The 17006-nt window shown below is 43.6% G+C and overlaps 1 protein-coding gene across 1 annotated transcript in view; it reads left to right on the top strand.

The window, feature by feature from the left end:
• Nucleotides 1–17006, top strand: part of PLPPR4 (phospholipid phosphatase related 4) — a 34278-nt gene that overhangs the window by 1188 nt on the left and 16084 nt on the right. The gene's annotated exons all lie outside the window — the stretch shown is intronic.

Raw genomic sequence — 17006 nt, 5'->3', positions numbered from 1 at the left:
TCGGTCTGTAGGAGTGTAAACCTGGCTTGAAATTGGGGGAGGGGGCGAAACACATACACACAGAGACTTCTTCCGCTGTTTGGGAGAAATCATTTCTTTAAGGATTGAAGGAGGGTTGCAAATGAAGAGGAGCTCACTTCACGTGCTCAGGATCATTCCAATAGGAGAGCAAGGTTGGGGGGAGGCAGAGGGTTGTTCTACATGTACATGTAGCGGGCATGCATTATTTGAGAAAATTAAAATTAAGGTTGGGCACAAACGTTTTTAGATTGCTAAACAATTGGTGTTGCATTATTGTTGGCATGCACTTACATGGTGAATGTTCAGGTACATGGGAGGTGCTTGGATGCTTCCTGTTTCCATACGTGGTCCGAGGTGTGATGTGTGTGTTCGCAGAAGCAAAGCGGTTGTGTGAATGCATTTGCCTGCCACCCTTCCCCCACTGATGGCTTCAGAGCTGTTATGGCTGTTCTGTATTGTACCTTGTTAGTGTTCCACAAGCACTCATTTTTGTTCTTTTCTGACAGCGTGATGTATAGGCACTTGTGAACTGCTTCTTTTGCAACTGGGGCACAAAAAGGGATTTCATATTGTACGTTTCGTTGATAGCTCAGGAAATGAGCAAGCATATCCTTGGAAGACCTGAGGCTATGCCGAGGAAAGAAGTGTTGGACTGAGTCAGTCTGTGTTTGCTTCAGAGATGATTGACAAGACGACTCAGAAAAAGTTGTAGAAGTCAGCCACCTCCCACCATCACCTGGAGAAAAGAAGCTCATTCCATCCTATCTAGACTCCCAGTGATGAGCTCTGTGTTGACATAATAGGAAGTCTCTGGTCCAGGATAGCCAATAGCTGCTTCACAAAGCCTAGCTGTTGTGTCTCATTTGCAATAATCAGATGGCATATAGCAAGGTTGGCCCGCCAAATATATTGTTGGACTCCAAATCCCATCGGCTCCAGCCAATATGGCCAATGGTCAGGAATGATGGGACTTGTAGTCTAACAAATCTGAAGATCCACAGATGTTCCACCTTAGTCATATAGAGGGTTAAGTTTTAGATATCTGGAATACAAGGACTGTAGAAATTATTACACTAAAGGTGTAAGGATACAGAGACACTGAAAACTGATGCAGGTAAATGGGTGTTTTTAAAATGTTCCTTGGGTGCATTGTTTTATTGATCACTCAGAAAAGCATTTATTATCTTGTTCCGGGAAATGCCCTATATACTGAAGCATAAGTATATTCAGGGAAGAGTCTTCAAAGATTCCTCAAGTTCTGAAAGGGGAAGGAGGGAATGTGTGAGTTATCCCATGTAAGAAAAGTTTTAAGTCTTTCCCTAAATGTCCTCCACCTCCTTATTCTCCATAAACAAGAAATAAAAATGGACATTAGCATCTGTGCCAGAGTGCTCAGATGATATTAAATGAAGAAAGCAGAAGCTTGGGGTCCTTACTCTCTCCTGGGCACGTAACAGAGTGGGAGGAGATAAAATAATGGATGGAATGTTCTTCGTAGGCCCTTTCTGACTCTTGCAAAGTTTGGCCTATATTGGGAGAGAGCAGCTATGACATCACGGTCACCATACTTTGAAAGGTATGGTCCTCCTGACACCGTAGGGTAGAGTAAGGGCTGAAGCTCAGTGGTAAAGCATCTGCTTTGCATGCAAAAGTTCCCAGGTTTAATTCCCAGTATCTTCAAGTAGAGCTGGATATGTCACCAATCTGAAACCCTCGAGAGCATCTACCAGTCAGTGTAGACAATGCTGAGCTAGATGGACCAATCTAGATGGACCAGTAGTCCAACTTGGTATGAGTATGCTTCCTATATTTCTTTGAAAATGCTCCATTGTTGATAGGCACTCAATTGATGAGATGCTTATTTTTTGAATTACTACATCACTGCTTCCACTTGGGCCTTCTTTCATCATCCATGGTCTTGGTTCAATCCAAAATGACAAAGTCAAGGGAGTCCAAGACTGGTTGGCGGTTTTGCCGAAGGAAAGTACTCAGAGGTTTCATATTAGTTTTGCTTAGGTAAGTATAGCTGTTTGCTGATTTCAGAACACAACACCCTCCGAAACAGGCTGCAGAGAGCTGAGCAACATTGATTAGAAGAATCTAATGAACATGTGGGGAATGGAACATTATTTATTTCATTGGAGCCGCTTCGAGCCTGGCCTTTTCAAAATCAATCCCAAAGCAGGTTACAACAGGGAAAATTCATATTGCATGCTCAACAATTAAAAAAAAACCTTTAAACACATCAAAAACCATTACAACAAATCAGAATCAACTCTACTGACCAATTTAGCCAAATGCTTGTGTGAATAAATATCTCTTTAAAGCAGATGTAGTGGACCTTTGACCCTCCAGGTGTTGCTTAAACTAAAACTTCCATCATCATTGGCTGTTGGTCCTGCCTGTTGGGGCTGATGGGAGTTGTAGTTCAGCAACATCTGGAAGGTCAGAGGTCCACCACCGCTGCTTTTGAAGGTGCCCACAGGCTGTCAGCAGCCATAGGTTGTCCAGACTGTGAATGGAGGGCATTCCATAATCAAGGTGGCGCGACTGAGAGCATCATCTCACAGGTTTCTACATACCATTCATTGGCACATGTCACATTGTTAAGGGGGTGTCTCCGCAATGTCTTAAAGTCTGGGCTGGTGTATAGGGGAGTAACCGATCCAATGAGTATGTGGGCCCTAAGCCATGGAGGGCTTTAAATGTCAACCCAAGCACCTTTGAACTTGGCTCAGCAGCCGACTGGTAGCAAATGATGTCATTGCACTTCAAGCCCCCCACACGTGGCAGCAGGGGAATGGGAAGCATGATGATGTCACGTTAATGCATTTTGTTTCTCTGTCCAGGGGAGGGAGGAGGATATGTGGGCTGGCTCTCTCCCTCTTAAATCAGAGAGTATGTGGAGGCCGCCATCGCTCCAGAAGAACCCACACAGAATCAGTCTAAAAATGGCTTTTAAAAGTCATCACTTCATTTTGTCGCCCAGGGAATAGCTCTCAGAATTGTATACAGTACAGGGAAACCAACCATTAAGACTTCACTGCACTGAACAATGAAAGAAATAAAACACACTGCTGGCTGTTATTTCTCCAAAGCCAGCAGGAGAGGGCAAGGCAGCCCGCGGGTGTGGAGAGTGGGAGGGAAAGAAGAAAATGTAAACTTGCGTGGTTTTAGGTAGCCACAGAGCATGAGGGCAACAGTGAAGAGCATGTAATAGAAATATACTTGCATGCAGAGGAGAGAACACTTTCTCAGGTGGGGCGTTTGAGAAGGGGCATGTTACTCATTTTGGAATGTGGTGTGTTCAATGAGGATTCTCATGTTTGGATTTCCATGGTATGGATGGCTCCAGACACATATCGCCCTCAGAACTGCAGTGAGGTGATTTACAGTTCATGAAGTGTACAGTCTATCAGGGTTCTCACTCATGTGGATGATCTTTGAGTGCATAGGCCTCCCTCACAATAGCACCAAATGTGAGGTCAGCAGAGGGCATGCCCCAGGGTGACTGTGTAGCCTACTTTACAAAGGACAGTCCTCTGTTTGATAGTGTCCTCTATTTGAGGGTCGTCCAGTCCAGGGTTGCAGTCACATTCAGGGTTGCATACCTTAATAATAATAATAATAATAATAATAATAATAATTTTTTATTTATACCCCGCCCTCCCCAGCCAAGGCCGGGCTCAGGGCGGCTAACAAGCAATAATAAAAACAAGTTGAATGATTACAACTTAAAACAAATTAAAATACAACATTAAAATATTGAAACATTAAAATATTAAAATGCCTCATTAAAATGCCTCATCGCAGGAGCAGAAGGAAAAGAAAAAAGAGAGGGAGGGAGGGAATCAAATTGGCTCCAAGCCAAAGGCCAGGCGGAACAACTCTGTCTTACAGGCCCTGCGGAAAGAAATCAGATCCTGCAGGGCCCTGGTCTCATGAGGCAGAGCGTTCCACCAGGTCGGAGCCAGAGTTGAAAAGGCCCTGGCTCTGGTTGAAGCTAATCTAACTTCCTTAGGGCCTGGGACCACTAGGGTGTTGCTATTTACGGACCTTGAGGCTCTCCGTGGGGCATACCGGGAAAGGCGGTCCCATAGGTACGAGGGTCCTAAGCCATGAAGGGTTTTAAAGGTCAAAAGCAGCACCTTAAATCTGACCCTGTACTAAGCACTATGATACCACTTTAAACAATCATGGCTTCCACCCAAAGAATTCTTGGGCCTCCGTAAATATGGCCTAAGACTGGTTTTTAAATGACCATAGAAAGAGAGAGCAAAAGCTTTGAAGATGCCCATCAACAAGTTTTCATCACTTGATCTGCAAACTAAGCAGGCAGACAAATCACCTCTGGTGTCTTCTCCACTACGGTTAGATGTGTCGCATTTCTGTTTCAGTTATAGTAAGTAGTACCGCATGAGAATCTTATGAAAATTGGTGTCCTCTTTTTGGATCACGCACACTCTTGAGCCTAAGTCTGTTGCTACCACCCATCTTCACATTCTGTTTCTGAACATCCTGGCGGATGGGGTTTCCTGAGGACCTGCAGACAGAAAGGATTTAGCAAACCTGAGTTATATGTGGAGCCCTTTTTTAAAAAAAGAAAAGAAAAAGGCAACTTTCAAAACTCATACATGAATATTACATCAAACATAACACATTTAAACATCAGGCAAGGCTTTGTGGATTTGTCAGGGCAAACAAAGAACTGTTAGATGGAGGTAAGATTAATTTAGCAAATCGTTTCAAGTGTGGGAAAAGGAGAGTGACATTTTCTGCTTATCTGCTGGGAATCTTTGTGTACAAAGAAGGCATACATACAGTGATATGAGCCCCTGAGGTGGCTACCAGCTCGAGGAGAGCAAGGCCGAAGTTCTGTATGGTAAGCAGGGAAATTAGACTTCTTTTCTTAAAGGTCATTGATTATTCCTAGAAAGCAAAAGCAAGCCAATCGTCCAGCCTGCCAGAGGTTGTTAACAGCCAGCGTCACAGCCAGGCAAGCACTAGAGGTGTTCACATGGACATTCAACGATCGTATTATCTGTTACCCTGTGTACACCATACCTGAGCTGTGCAAAGCAACAGGTCTACACTCTTTCACGCAAACACAGTGTAGAACTGGTGCTGTTCTGGATGCCAAATAATACCACGTTTGTAAGAAATCCATCTTTTAGTGTGACAGCACCTATACATTGGAACTTTCTTCCTCTTGACAACCTCAGTATTTAAACCTTAAATGGAGTTAGGCTTGTGTCCCAAAATCAGATGCAGAGAATCCTTAACCTCCAACAGAAAAGCCGGGCCTTCTGACCCCAGGGTCAGAAAATTAGGTGCTCTGGCAGAGATGTGAGTTGCTTGGTGAAAGATCCAAATAGGATCTGAACTTCTTTTGAGGTTCATATTCAGAGCAGAGCTGGGGAAACCCAAAGATCTACCTGGGCTGATACTTTAAGATACTTACCCTCTGCTAATGTTACAGTTGTCTTTGTCCACACAAACCTCTCCATTCTGAAGGAAATCAGCCCTGAGTGCTCACTGGAAGGACAGATTGTGAAGCTGAGGCTCCAATACTTTGGCCACCTCATGAGAAGAGAAGACTCCCTGGAAAAGACCCTGATGTTGGGAAAGATGGAGGGCACAAGGAGAAGGGGACAACATAGGATGAGATGGTTGGCCAGTGTTCGCGAAGCTACCAGCATGAGTTTAACCAAACTGCAGGAGGCAGTGGAAGACAGAAGTGCCTGGTGTGCTCTGGTCCAGGGGGTTACGAAGAGTCGGACACGACTAAACAACAACAACAATGTTACAGTGGTACCTCAGGTTAAGAAGTTAATTCATTCTGGAGGTCCGTTCTTAACCTGAAACTGTTCTTAACCTGAGGTACCACTTTAGCCAATGGGGCCTCCCACTGCTGCTGTGTGATTTCTGTTCTCATCCTGAAGCAAAGTTCTTAACCTGAAGTGCTATTTCTGGGTTAGCCGAGTCTGTAACCTGAAGCGTCTGTAACCTGAAGCATCTGTAACCCAAGGTTCCACTGTATTTGTAGATCCTACAAGCTATACAGCACTTAAGTTGAATCCTGACCCCATTTAAGGCTTAAACACTGCGGTTGTCCTGGGAAAAGGGAAACAGAACGTTAGGAGACTTGCCAATGCAATTATCCAGTGTCACCACCCACATGGTCTTGACAACAAGGCTCAGAGTAAATTCAAAGGGAAGGCAAAGATAAGGGGGGAGAAGTGTTCGGTTTATAATCATGGACAAAGGATAGCATAAATTGTCTGGAAGACGCAACCCTTTGCCTCTGTGCGGCTCTTACAGTTGAGATGGTTTCAGAATTAATACAAAGGCAGACATGTTCGTGACATGAATTTAACTATGGATGGATTCAGCCCACCAGCTTTCACTCATGTTATAATATTCTGAAGCTGCTACATTTGGAAGCCTGTTGGGAGCTCACTTTTATAAGTCTGTCAAAAATGCAACCAACCCAAGGACTACCTCATTTTATTTTATTTTAAAGCCCAAGAACATGTGACTTGCTGAAAACGTGGTGCTGGAATCAGTTTGCCAGTACTGGGGAAACTGGTGCCTAGATATACGAATATACCTTCTATTGCTTTAGTATACCCATGAGTCAGTGGCTTTTTTCATGGTATCCCCATGAACCTTGGGGGGGGGGGTATACACGCACACAACCACTTGCCAGGTTGCTTGGGAGAAATGCCTCTGGCCTTCTGCCGGCAGTTTCATAGCTCTAGTGTGTCCTTGTTCCCAGAGGCAGCTTGCATATTGGCAGTCACTAGAGACAGGGCTTCAAATATGTGGAACATATACGTTTGGCCCCAATTCACTTTCAAACAAGATTTGAAAACTCATTTACTTGAAGCAGCCTTGAGCCGCAGTGTTGCGCTTACCATTTCAAACCATTTACATTGTTGCTGGTTTTAAAGAAATGTTTTTTTCTTAATTGCTTACGTTGATTTTATATGAGAGTTGTCCTGGTGCATTGTGATGTCCACCACTGAGAAGAGATGATGGCCCATATATCTGAGGATATGGGCTAGAAACAAAAGCAAGTTCAGGACCATATATCTGAGGATATGGGCTAGAAACAAAAGCAAGTTCAGGACCATGTATAAGGACTTTAGCGTAGGTGCAGGATCATAGCTGGAAGTCGAGCAGCTGAAGTAGATAGAGAAAATTGTCCTGGATCTACTTCCAGAGCTTTGTAATCTGGGCTAGGTGGTCAAGATCAAAGATATGAAATGCTGCATCTGGTCAGTCAAAGGCTCAGTGCAATTTTCTGCAGCCATTGACTTCTAGGGAACAGGATTTCAAGTTGCTAAGAGTTCTTTTCAGATCCTCCTGGTAAATCTGGTGGATCTCTCTTCTCAGGGCAATGAGAAGATTTCATTTGCAGATCCTTCATCCATGACCCTGACAAGTATAAATGGCTCGTGTGAGACATAAGTTGCTGCTGGATTCTCTCTGATGTTAGTCATTTTATTATATTGATTTTTGTTCTATTTATATTGTTTGTGTTACAAGGTTTGCAATGATGTATTTTTATGAATTGCCATATACCAACCACCCTGGGAGCCTTCAGGTTTAAGAGAGGGATATTAAGTAATAAATAGACAAATGTTGTGCTTAGTATGAAATAAGAGCATAAGAATAGCCTTCTGGATCAGGCCACTGGCTTTTATTTCATACTAAGCACAACATTTGATAGCCCTCTCCTCCATGAATTGGTCTAATCCTTTTTTTTAAATGCTGCTGTTTTAATTGTTTAGTTTTACTGTAATGAGATGCTTCAGCTTTTATGTCTTGTTTGCAAAGTTGCCTTGGGAGGGCTTTGCCCTGCATACAGACAAACTGGTGACCTATATTACAGAGAGCCGGCCTTTGTTTGACATGTCCAAGTCTAATCTAAGGACAGATAATCCTAAAAAGGGCTAGCAGGGACCTTAAATTTGTCCATCAGGGTTTAGCAACTGAGGTCACCTGGTCACACTCTTCCCCCATTATTGTAGTTTGTACTGTGTTTTGTTTGTCAAATCGTAGTAATTATTTCTAAATTTTGGATTTTTACTATCAGGCTCTTTCCCACTTGATCCATCCCTATGTTGAGATCATTTGCTCTTTCTGTCTCCACAGCTGCACTTCTGCCTATGGTGCTGAAGCAGCACTATAGTCCTTGTCCATGGTGCTGAACTTGCTTTTGATTGCAGCCTAGGCTCATCTAGACTTCTTCTTGTCCTGCCTCTTTCCACTGGGATAACCCAATATTTACAGCTGAATTGGAGCAAACTTCTATCAGGTTTTCCGTGGATTGATGTTTGCGCCAATTCAACACTAAAGAGCAGATTTTCCCAGTCAAAGCAATGGGGAAAGCGGAAAACCACTCAGACCCGTGCTTTCTAGGCAAGTGAAAGCTGCCTGTTTCAGAGCACTGGGCCTGTTATAATTAGACATTAACTTTGCATATCCAGAGGTTAACAGAAGTTAGGCTATTCCTTTCCCAAATTAGGGCACAGCTGGGCCACCAGCCAAAACTGATGGAAGGCAACTGCACCACCGAGGCCACCTGAGCCTCAAGCAACCACAAAGGATCCAGGAGTACTCCCAAGCTACATAATCACCACTTCAGAGGGAGGGTGGATTGCTCTGTCCCATGAGACTAGGGCCCTTCAGGATTTAACCTCCTTCCATCGGGCCTGGAAGACAGAGCTATTCTGCCTGGCCTTTAATTTGAATTCAGCCTGATCTTTTATTTCCCTTCTCTTCTTTACCCCTACCCTTTTATGAAGATCACCCTCTCAGAGACCCCACAGCTAATTCTCCCCTGGCCTCTTCGCTGGCCCAAGTAGGACCAATTCAGCCAGCTAGCCCTGGGGATTATCTAATGCTTATTTCCACTAAATTGATTTTTGAATTTTATTGTTATTCATGTTTTTATACTGTATTTTATGCTGCTTTTATAATTAAGTGTTTTAAATTTGATGTTAGCTGCCCTGAGCCCGGTTTTTGAACTGGGAAGGGCAGGGTATAAATAAATAAAAATATTTATTATTGTTATAAGAGCAGGCAACCTCACATTGAAATGGATACAGAAAATCAGTTCCCTCCCACAGTTCACTTTACATCTGTAGGTGTCGCAGTGGATGTGTTAGACTGTTGTCTTGCCTCGGTTACAGACTCAATGGGAGCCAATAAACTGAAGCTCAATCCAGATAAGATTGAGGCATTGTTAGTGGGTGGTTCCCTAGACTGGATAGATGTGACCCTATATAAGAGAAAGACATGGGAAACATAACCTTGTTAATTCTCCTCAACCTCTTAGTGACGTTTGATACCATTTTTTTATATTTTTGATATCCTTCTGGAGAGGCTGTCTGAGTTGGGGGTAGGTGGCACTGCTTTGTGGATGCTCCGGTCCTCCTTGGATGGTCTCTCCCAGAGGGTGATGCTTGAGGAGTGCTTTTCAGCCCCATGGAGCTAATAATAATAATAATAATAATAATAATAATAATAATAATAAATTTTATTTATACCCCCACCCTCCCCAGCCAGAGCCAGGCTCAGGGCGGCTAACACCAGTAAAATTACAGTAAGAACACAATAGGGGGGGACAATTTAAAATACAGGTTAGAATGCAATTTAAAATGCAGCCTCATTTTAAAAGTAGCTCATAGATCAAAACCACAAGGGGAGGGAAACATAAGGGTCAGACGGAGTCCAAACCAAAGGCCAGGCGAAACAGCTCTGTCTTGCAGGCCCTGCAGAAAGATGTCAAGTCCCGCAGGACCCTAGTCTCTTGTGACAGAGCATTCCACCAAGTTGGGGACAGTACTGAAAAGGCCTTGGCCCTAGTTGAGACCAATCTAACCCCCTTGTGACTTGGGACCTCCAAAGTGTTGTCATTTGTGGACCTTAAGGTCCTCTGCGGGGCATACCAGGAGAGGTGGTACCATAGGAGTGGAGTTCTTCAGAGTTCAGTTTTATCCCCTATGCTATTTAACATCTACATGAAACCGCTGAGCAGCGTTCAAAACTCCTATTGTTCTAGGTGCGTTTTGCGATGGGGAGTTTCATTAATGCAAGCAGTTTCTGAGCTGTGGGCACAGTACTGAGCCCAAGATTTCAGTTTAAAACTGCAAAGGCAAAATTGCATTAAGTCAGGAACTCCCAGAGCTGCACACCTGCTTCATAAGCATCCCTACCTGTCTGGAGCTGCCTTGCTCTCTGCATTGCTTAGAGTTGGGAAGGAGGAATGATGTAACCAAGCAGAGTGGACATCCTCAGGATCCATAGTGAGAAGCAGTTGGGCTAAGTGGGTTTAAGGTAATGATCATAAAGTGGAAAAACATGTCACTCGTCAAAGAACAAGCTAAGCCAAATTGTGGTTGTCAGAACAATAGTATTTAAAACAAACTGGCCTGTCCAACCGTGTATTGTTTAAGAAGCTGCACTAGCATGTTCTGCAATATATTCCTGGAGAATAAAAGCTGCATCGTCTGGAAAAAGCAGTAGCAGGATTTGGGAAACCCTCAACCTCATGAAAATAGATTAACGTCTCACTTCACGAATTCCAAGGCTGAGTCATGGCAGCGAAAATAAATGTGTCTGGACTTATGCCCAACTCAGGCCATGCCCTGCCGCATCACTCTCTGTCTTGCAAATTGAGCACCCAAGCCAGCTTCATTAAATTTACTGAGAAGCTTCCAATGAAATCAATGGGGAGTGAAGTACACCTAGCCTTGTGCAGGATTGTGGCCATTGATTTTATACCCTTGGCCCGGAAACACTCACTAGAGGGTCATGCAGTGCCTCTTGGCACTGTGATACAGTGGTACCTCAGGTTAAGTACTTAATTCGTTCCGGAGGTCTGTTCTTAACCTGAAACTCTTCTTAACGTGAAGCACCACTTTAGCTAATGGGACCTCCTGCTGCTGCCGCACTGCCGGAGCACAATTTCTGTTCTCATCCTGAAGCAAAGTTCTTAACCTGAAGCACTATTTCTGGGTTAGCAGCGTCTGTAACCTGAAGCGTATGTAACCCGAGGTACCACTGTACAGTCTTAGGACACCCCCACACTATAGATCTATATTGGCCAGTTTAATGGACATAACAAGAATTTTGGGGATCCTAGGTTACTCACGAGGCAAATGATTCTGAACCAGACCCCCGGGACCCTTCAGGGAATGATGGTTCGAAGGGTTCCTTGAGAAAAGGGAAATGCTATTCAACCATAAAGAAGATGCCTACTGGATCAGACCAAAGGCTAATCTAGCACAACATCTTGATTCCCACAATGGGATGTCTGTTGGGAAGGCCACAAGCAGGGCATGATAGCAACTGTCCTCTCCTGCTGTGGTTCCACAGGAATTGGGATTCAGTGTTACTCTATCCCTGATAGGATAGCTCAGTTGGTTAGAGCATTGTGCTGGTAATGCCAAGGTTGCAGGTTTGATCCCCATATGGGACAGCTGCATATTCCCATTTGGGACAGCTGCATATTCCTGCATTGCAGTGGTTTGGACTAGATGATCCTCAGGGTCCCTTCCAACTCTACCATTCTATGATTCTTTGATCTTTGAACATGGACTAGTACTAGCCCATGATAGCCTTACACACCTTGCATTTGTCAACCGCCCCCCATTGAAAGCCATCTGACTGAGAGGCTCTCTTCATTAGTCTCTGACATAGTTATGCCCCTGAGAGTACCACCGTAGCACTTTATACTGACAAGTCTAGAGAAAAATGGCAAATATTGAAACCTATCCAATCATATAAACAAGGCAAACACTTGCATATATGCCATTGATAAGTATGAGTTTCTTTTTTTCTTGCTTTCACCTCCTGTGCACAGGATCAGAAGTGAAAACTGATCATTAATGTATGCGGGCTGCGCATGCACATATATGCAAAGCAAAGTTGTGACGACTGTGCTTTGGTCTGCGTGTGTGCATCAAAAAGAAAAAGAACGTGATTCCTTTGTTTTAAAATGCCAGCATGGATACAGCGTTAAGGGAACAAACCCTGTTTCGATCATTCATTATCCTGCAAATAGCAAGTTGTTCCTTTGTTATTGCATTATGTCATATTAGAAAAAGTGGGGGGGGGGAGAGAAATTATGCAGAAGTCTGGTTTTTTTATCCTCCAGATGGAGTGGGATTTAGTCCTCACATGTTGCAGGGAAAGTTACAAGGACACAGATTATTTGATGAGTTACAAAGGGGGAGGTGGAAAGCAAGGAGATAAATTATATAATTAACTCTTGCAGTGCCAATATCACATGTGAGCAGTGTTGCATTCCTCTACGCTTAGCACCATGGGACACGGGGGGGTTCCAGAAGCAAATCTGAAGGTTGTGGTTGCTACCATACCTGCATCAACTCTACTTGTGATTTTTAAATTGTGGTGTTTCAAAGCTTCTAAAGCAGTGGACATTTAAAAGCCTATCTAAGCAACATCTTCCTGTTTTAAAAGCTGTATGCTTCAGTCCCCCAAATGCTTGACCAGTGAGTAAGATTGACTGACAGACATGCTGTTTCAAGTGTCTCTGAGAATGCAAAGAGTGCCTTATTCTCAAAACTGGCTTTTCCATAGCATGCTATCCATAATATAAAGCACATAACTTAAACTTCAGTGTGTGCAATTGGTGTGATGGTGGAATTGTGCCTTATTTTTTATTCATTCCTACCTCCACTTTCCTCTCCCTATCTTCCTCTCTTTCTCCCATGTCAGATGGTAAACTTTAGGGACTGGAGTCTGCTCTCTTGTACTGTGTACAGCACTATGTCACTATATAAGTTATAAATAAGGATGTAGCGTAGAAGCCCAAAGATGAGTTCTTACCCATCTATGGAACGTACTTGCTCATAGACACTTTGCATCTGGAGTAGCTGGTGGAAGAGGCAGGGAACAGACAGGGAACAGCCGACAAGGGAAGGAGGCATCTCTGTAACTGCAGCTGATGGACCTGCCACTGCCTGAATTGGACAGGAGCTTCCTGTCAGCTGTTAGGTTACATGCTGATTTGACCCATTTCATTTCATTTAGAGAAGATGTGTGTTCAGGAGTGTCAAGTAGTGAAGGAAAGGCACTAGCCCAGCCCTTTGCTATGTTCAAAAAAATTCCCTTTATCAGAACAGCATCTGATGGCTGCTGTACAAGATCTGGGCCTATGTTGGCTACATGTTTGGCAGTTATACTCTCTTCTTCTAAGTATGTCCAATGTGAGAGAAGCAGCCACCAGGAATTTTAGTTCACTGAGGCTTCGGTTAGATCCAGAACACACACAGCACTTAAACTCTTTGCTGTTAGACCTTCAGTTTTCTCCCCTCCCTCCCTGGGCAGGTTCCAACCCCTCTCTGTTGTTTAGGACAATCCAGCAGCCTCAGATCAGGTTAGCAAACCCTCCAAGTGTCCCTATTTTCCAGAGACAGTTCCGGATTTACACAAGCCGCCCCAGTTTCTGATTTGATCTTGGAATGTCCTGCTTTCCCTTATAGGTAAAAGTAAAGGGACCCCTGACCATTGGGTCCAGTTGTGACCGACTCTGGGGTTGCGGTGCTCATCTCACTTTATTGACCGAGGGAGCTGGCGTACAGCTTCCAGGTCATGTGGCCAGCATGACTAAGCCGCTTCTGGCAAACCAGAGCAGTGCACGTCATTGGAGAAGTGTTGGAGGGTATGGAGTTCTGTGACCTCTGAGTCAAGGAGATAAGTAACTATGCAAACTTTAGAAGACATCTGAAGGCAACCCTGTACAGGGAAGTTGTTTAATGCATTCCTGCACGATGTGGTAACCTATCAGAATGATAGATCTGTTTTGAGCATGCTTAGAGCTCTTTCTTTGAAGGCCAGATTTCCTTGTAGCTTTCAGCATGTTCTGATAACCAGAGAAGCAACAGGTAGTGTTTCCTACATTGGAGAGCTTTTGTTTATTTCTTTTGCATTTCATTTATGGCCTTCTGAGAGAGAGAAAGAGAGAAACCGGGAGAGAGCACAAGCAAGCAATGCAATACAAACGCATGCAGAGACAGAAAAAATAAAACAACGATGCAATAGGGAGGAAAACCTGAAAGCAACTGAGAATACAATATAGCATTCAACTATCTCATATTTAAAAGGGTTGTATTGGTTACACTTATTACTTTTACTGTATTTTGTATGTATTTATGTCGATAATTTTTTATTTTTTAAAAAAGCAATGCAGCACAAGTGTGTTTCTGAAATAAATATCTTTGACTTAATCATTTTGCATGTATATTTGTCAATCAAATTGGGAGGAGAAATGGTGGATGGCTTGTGTATGTGTAGCAAGAAACTCTGTAGTAACTAGTTCGCTTCACCCAATATTAAGAACTGCAGCAGAAGCTGGGTAAGACAGGGCAGGTTGAACAGAACCATGAACAATTCCAGAGTATTTTTCAGGGCATTTCCACAAAGTCCTTCCCCTCATTTAACTTCAGGATATTAATTCTTGCTTACTTTTTTTTGTCAGAGAATTTCTAAAAGTTTGGGCTCTGTGCCTGTTTGGATATCCTAATTCTCACCTCTGCTTCTCCTGCAGCATGGCTGCTAGGAGATCAAGTAAGCACATTTTAGTGTAGCCCCCAAACAGTAACCTAAATTATGATTTGTTGAAATAAGGCAGCATCATAAATCATAGTTGGAAGCTGGCTAGTTTAAAATAAACCATAGTTATGCTTAACCACTCCTTCATGGATCATGTCGTGGCGAAGGGGCTTGAACAACTCAGAGAGCTGGACCATAAAGAAGGCTAATCACCGAAGAATTGATGCTTTTGAATTATGGTGCTGGAGGAGATTCTTGAGAGTCCCATGGACTGCAAGAAGAGCAAACCTATCCATTCTGAAGGAAATCAGCCCTGAGTGCTCACTGGAAGGACAGATCTTGAAGCTGAGACTCCAGTACTTTGGCCACCTCATGAGAAGAGAAGACTCCCTGGAAAAGACCCTGATGTTGGGAAAGATGGAGGGCACAAGGAGAAGGGGACGACAGAGGACGAGATGGCCGGACAGTGTTCTCGAAGCTACCAACATGAGTTTGACCAAACTGCGGGAGGCAGTGGAAGACAGGAGTGCCTGGCGTGCTCTGGTTCATGGGGCCATGAAGATTCGGACACAACTAAACAACAACAAGGCTTAACCACAGTTTGTTGGATTTGAACTATGCAGCAAGCTGCGATCAATTAAAAACAGAAGCAAATGTTTCTGAACTGCCTGGGCCAGAAGAGGATGGGGGTGGATTTAGGACCTTCATGTGAGGCTACCCTTGTTCCTGTCGTGATAAACCATGGACAGGCAAACTAAGGCTCGGGGGCCAGATACAGCCCAATCGCCTTCTAAATCTGGCCCATGGACGTCCAGGAATCAGAGTGTTTTTACATGAGTAGATGTGTCCTTTTATTTAAGATGCATCTCTGGGTTATTTGTGAGGCATAGGAATTCGTTCATTTCCCCCCAAAAAAATATAGTCCAGCCCCCCACAAGGTCTGAGGGACAGTGGACTTGGCCCCCTGCTGAAAAAGTTTGCTGACCCCTGTAGATAAACAATAGAAGCAAGTAAAAAGTGTGTGCTCTTGATCACATTTTCTTCTGGCGGAACCACATAAATTGCCAGGTTCACTGCACATCCATGGAGCCTTGAACTCTTGTTTCCAACAGCAGACAGACAGATTGGCCAATCAAAGTCAGAAGCACGCAGTCGCAACCCCCCCGGTGACCCCAGGTATGGAATAATCAGATGTGTACTGGTTTAAAACATGGAGCCATCAATCCTACTTTCAGAACTCACTGCTGTTCATTGACCTGTCCTTGGATTTCTTTAAACCATTTAGAAAGCTACATCTATGTGAGTGGTCATCTTAAATTCCACAGACAAAAGTATGCATTTTGTGAAGTATATCCTCTTTTTAGTCCTCCATCCATTGCCAATCAATTTCATTGTGTTGGGAGAGTGATTAATACCTGGCAGCAGCATCTGAAGCGGTAGTAGAATAATTCCTCATGTTGAATACTTTTGATTTGGTGGTTGTCTTTTCGCTATGCTTTCCTAAGGATTAACATGGCGATGTTTGTCCTTTTTATTATTACGGCACTTGTGCGATACTAAAAAGAACTCAAGCAATTTTGAGGTTAAACAAGCTTATTAATTATACTGATCATCTTCACCTCCTATTCTCCTGAAATCAAGGGCTACTGTTTCCTGCACAATGCATTTCCAGAAAATTAGGATCCCAAACTTACAGTTTTGTCACTGAATACTTAGAAGCATCTCCCATAAACCCTCTGTACTAAAGCTTGTACTAAAGCTTCACTTATTTTTCCCCCACTGGAAATTTCAAACAGGAGCAAGGGTTAATTGCAGAAGCTAGCTCTCCATCAACCAGGTAAAGTTGCCGATATTAGGCCCCTTCTCTCTTTTGTATCTGTTTGCCTTTAAAATTCCAATTTGAGTCCAGAGAAGTTAAGGCAATGAGCATTATGCCATCTAATTACATCGGACATGCTCAAGGTGTTTGAAGTTAATACCTGTAATTGCAATGCTCCTGCTGTTCAAAGCAGCACACTCAATAAATATTCATAAGTTCAAATAGCCACCTGCAACTTCTCCTTTGAAAACATACATGGTTTTCCCTTGGCTTTTTTCTTTTTAAAAAGTCTATTACATACAAGTGGTGGCAAAACTCTTTTGGCCTGAGGGCTGAATTCGCACTCGGTCCAGCCTCTGAGGCCACATGGCAGCAGTGAGTGTGGCACATAGGCATTATGCACCTTTAAGCGCAGGCAAAAACATTCCTTTCTGACCAGGCCTTTGGCTGATTGTCATCCGATGCCCTTTTAAAATGTGATGGGTAGGAGGGGGATAATTGGGTTGTCCTTGTTTTTGTTTTTAGTACAGTGGTACCCTGGGTTACATACGCTTCAGGTTACAGACTCCGCTAACCC

The sequence above is a fragment of the Podarcis pityusensis genome (assembly GCF_964106645.2).
Source record: "Podarcis pityusensis genome assembly, chromosome: 6".
Taxonomy (NCBI): Eukaryota; Metazoa; Chordata; class Lepidosauria; order Squamata; family Lacertidae; genus Podarcis; species Podarcis pityusensis.
The sequence above is the reverse complement of the archived record's forward strand: the minus strand, read 5'-3'. Positions and strand labels throughout refer to the sequence as shown.